The sequence below is a fragment of the Pundamilia nyererei genome, unplaced genomic scaffold (assembly GCF_000239375.1).
Source record: "Pundamilia nyererei isolate P.nyererei 1_Seehausen unplaced genomic scaffold, PunNye1.0 scaffold00095, whole genome shotgun sequence".
NCBI classification, from domain to species: Eukaryota; Metazoa; Chordata; class Actinopteri; order Cichliformes; family Cichlidae; genus Pundamilia; species Pundamilia nyererei.
The window spans coordinates 2,440,629-2,445,042 of NW_005187496.1; the positions used below are offsets into that span (position 1 = coordinate 2,440,629).

Genomic DNA, 4,414 nt, shown 5'->3' on the forward strand with positions numbered 1-4,414 from the left:
CCTTGTTAAGTCATTCTGACTTAATTGAGTTCACATACAACCCACATATCACAAGAAGAGCTCAAGTGTAAGCTCTGTAGTTACTGTTGCGAAATCAGTTTTACCCCGGTTCTTTTTATTCCTCGAGCATCCAGAGATGGCACCGGACTCAGTAGTCATTTCACAAAACCTTTATTCATCTTTACTCATCTTCATTTATCTTTACTCTTCTTCATTTATCCTCATTTAAGCATGCATCTTCTAGAGGGGAAGACGAGGCCAGTGTCCCTCTCCAAATCTTCACTCCTTTGTCTGTGAAACACAGTTTTGTAGGGGCAACCCTATCATAAAACCCCCCACGGTGTGCTGCAAACTCTGTGTCTATGTGCACGAGCACATGAATGCCTACATGTGCGCGTTCCCACGTGTCTATGTGAATGCTCGTGTGTGACTGTGTACGCATACCTGTGTGCATGTGTGTGCACATGAGTGAGTGTGCGTGTGGATGTGTGTGCGTGACAGTTAAAACACTGTGGGTGTAGGTGACTCCCTAGGTCATAAAACCCATCTCCCTTCCAGACCACCGTTATCCAGTTACAAACGTTGAGACCCCCACCCAAACATTCTCTGGAAAATTTCCACTCAGCATTAACTCCTCTCTGTTTTACTTTCACAGTTCAAGTGGGGGAGGGGTTTCCTACACTCTACTCCTAAGTTCACGACACAGTGAGGCCTTTATTATATTGAGGGCAGTGTCAATGTCTCTACAATAGTTCTACATTCTATGTTAACACATTTCTAAACTCTAAAATAAGCTAAACACTCCTACATTACCTACAGCATGACTGTAGGCATGATCAGTCCCCCATGCTAATCATGCAGAGGTAGTGTGCCTCTGAATGTAGTACAGATTTTGTCAATGTGCTCAATCCACACATGACACACACACACACACACACACACACACAAAATACTGGTTTCGGTGCTAAATACTAGCACAGCACCACAAAATCACTGGGTACTAAAGTGGAACCACTGTTGCCACACACTGAAACCTTCAGGTCACAGAAACCAAAGTCTTTCAAGTATGTAGAGCTGCAAGAGCTGTGAGATGAATCACATGACAGAAAAGACTAAATGTTTAGCAACAGATTTTTTTTTATACATTTTAAACTGTACCTTTTAAAACATGGATTACTGCATGCGCATAGAGTGCACATGACCTTCCTGCTGGTGCATGCCAAGAAAAACGTGTTTTGACACATTTGTCACATTAACTCAGTAAATATTAACTCAGAATAAACACCCTCTCTCATAGTCCACTGAATCTGAATTGTCCAGTATTTGGAATTTAAACTTTAATGAATCAGTAATTTTTCTCCAAAAAATTCTAGAACAAAGGTAACACTTTACATAGTACATTTTTCAAAGCACAGGAGCGGGAGGAGTGGCAGCCATTTGTTCATCTCTAGCTTATCAAGTGTTACTCTGAGCCTTGCACACTCTAATAAAAAGTTTTATTTGTTTCTTTCTGCAGTCTGTGGTGCAAGGCCCATGATAATCTATCAATAATTCTACCTCGACAATTCTTAAACATTTATGTGAATAAAGATATAGATAATAAATAGATATAGTGTGTTTATAATAATCACTAACTGATTCATCATTATGTGGATCGAAAGTGAGGAAACTTACCGTTTCCTGTTATGTACCACTCAAAAAACTGGTCAAAGCTCTCGGGAGTTTCCACGGCTGCCAGAGCACTGCTGAAGTGATAAAAAGACACCACGTTGTCCTTTGGATTCCTCATCACATACACGATCTGATATATATTTAAAAAAAAATATTAACAGTTTGTTACTTAAATGTAAAAATTGAAAGTCATTAGTTTAAAAGAAAAATAATTTAAAAAATTGATTTATTTGAATATTTTTTAAATATATTTTAAAGGTTGTATTTTTTTATAGCTCTTTTTCTCCTATTTCTACTTGATTTGATGAACCTCTTAGTCTGCAATGACCTCATCGTAAGAAAGGAAAAGGACAAAAAAATATATACTGAAATAGAAACACAGAATCACTTGAAATAAAACAAATGCTAGTGCTAGCTTTTTGGACCTGGAACCATGTGTTTGTGCAGAAGTCTATGATAAAAATGACCCTCAGATTCCTTGATTTATGACCCCATTACAAGATTTTGATATAAGATCGTTGTTTTAAGTCTTACTGAACAAAAAACAACATTTGTTTTGAAAAGAATTGAAGATTAACCACTCTATTTTCATTTGCTAGGATTTGAGGGTTTCTAAAAGTTACCAGTGGTCAAAGTGCAAGCTTCAGAAACTGGACTTCAGTGACCAATAGATAACATCACAAAAAATGTAATTAATTAAATCAATTTAATTAAGTGGCTATATTAATTTCTTAAAGTTCTCTCTTTCTCTTATATTTAATATAACCACACTACGGACGGACAAGCGCCTGTTTTTATGTGTTGTGGTTAGCAACAACGACGGTAACACCATCGCGTGTCCGCTTCTTTATGTTCCACATAAACCTTTCACAATAAAGCTCAAGATCCTGTTGAGACTTTTCAAAATAAACTTAATCACGTGAAAGAGCAGATTATTTACGGATGAGAAGTAAAAAAGAGCCGCCAGGTGCTAAAAAATAAACCTTAGACTCAAACGTTAGAACAGCCTTTTCCCCGCAGCACGCCGTGTAATAAATACTCACAAAGAAAACGGCGGCCGTTACATCTTATGTCTAAAAATGTATCGTTTCATGCATCGGTTAAAACACTCGACTCCAGGTACATGACGCACAGCTGGAAACACTTCCCGCAAGTCGAGCTGCCCGAGATTCACAGAATTTACAGAAAATGTTACATTTTTGTGATTTATATCGTTATCGGGACGATAGAATTCTTATATCGGGATATGAGATTTTGGTCATATTGCACAGCCCTATTTAAGACTGCCTCTTTCTTTAAGAAGAATTGATCTTCTATAAAGTACTGACTTTTGCCTTCTTCTCTTTCACTCCTGGAGGCATGATGTGTTCAGGGAGATGCGAGGCGAAGAGTCGTGGAGAGGGAAGAAGAGTGTATTCAGCCTCGGCTGGAGTCTTGTACTCCAGCCACGGCATCCTCTCCTTGTTGTTTGAATATTTAGCCTGATTCCCATCAAGTTCGTGGATGGAAATGATGATCTGCTGAGCCCATACAGTGCCTGATGTGGGGAAAGACATTAGAGGTGATCAGTGGATCAGTCTGGCCAGCACAAAACAGCAAATATAAATAATGTATGAAATTTTTCACCAACCTGATTTTGGATAAGTGACAAGGAAGACATCGCTGTCTTTTATTTCAAAACTCTCAAGAGAGTCTATGTACTCTGGAGTTGTAAGACTGACCACAAAATTGCAGTTTTTATGCTTGAAAACACGGTCTCTGATCTGCTCCATACTGGTTCTACATAAGACAGATAAAAAATATACACAGGAACGAAAAATCTGTGAGTCACATGGTATTTGTTGATGCTGGGTGAGCAGTGTTGGGGAGTAAGGGAATACTCTGATTTTGATTGCTGGAAACCCAGACAAAACGTGCAATAAGAGGCTCTAATGTAAGCGTCCTGTTAATGTTGGTGGCATCAGTTACACAATGGACCCAGAGCCAGAATAACAGGGCCAGCAGTGAACGGGCATGAATGGTTTTCTTACTTGGAAATTAAAACACCACTTCATAAAAAGAAAGGGATGGGCGAAACCTCAGTATCTTTGATGTATTATTTCTGCGTGATTTTTATTACAATTACTGAATGCTACTCGCCACCAAGCTAACATTGTTAGCTGGCATTAGCTGGCGTTAGTTCATAGACTGCAGACTGTTAGGCCATTTCTAAATACTCAAGTACGCCAGTCCTCGTGTTCTTGCTAGTCCAGACTTCGTAAGTTTACACGGGAGTCCTCCCGAGAACACAGTGTGATCGTTCTACAGCAGTGTACTTGATGGCATCACACCTCCAGAGTTTTTACTGCCAGCCTCTCTTAATTTAACTGTGATTAATATTTGCAATGGAAATTATACATGACAAAAAAAATACACATGATGTAGTAGATTTCTTTAAGAAATTTTTTTTTAATTTAACTCATTCACTGCCAGCCATTGGCAGTGAATGAGTTAAACCCATTGACTCATTTACTGCAATTGACGGCTATAGACGTCAATGGCAGTGAATGAGTTAAAAAAAGAAGCACTTTGGCAAAATTCGCTTTTACGTATCATCTGTTTCATAATGTCTAATAAGCTTCATTCAGTTGAGCACAATCCCTCCATGACAGAAACACAAGTTTAACCTCTCTGAATAAACATAGTGCACATGTACGCCTGAATACAAATTAGAATATAACCTGATCAATTTTGATCAGATTAT

General features: G+C 38.5%; 1 pseudogene; it reads right to left on the reverse strand.

Moving 5' to 3' along the window:
• The window catches only part of LOC102204429 (amine sulfotransferase-like), a 5,264-nt pseudogene extending 2,101 nt beyond the window's left edge, over nucleotides 1-3,163 (reverse strand).
• Nucleotides 3,164-4,414: the final 1,251 nt, after the last annotated feature.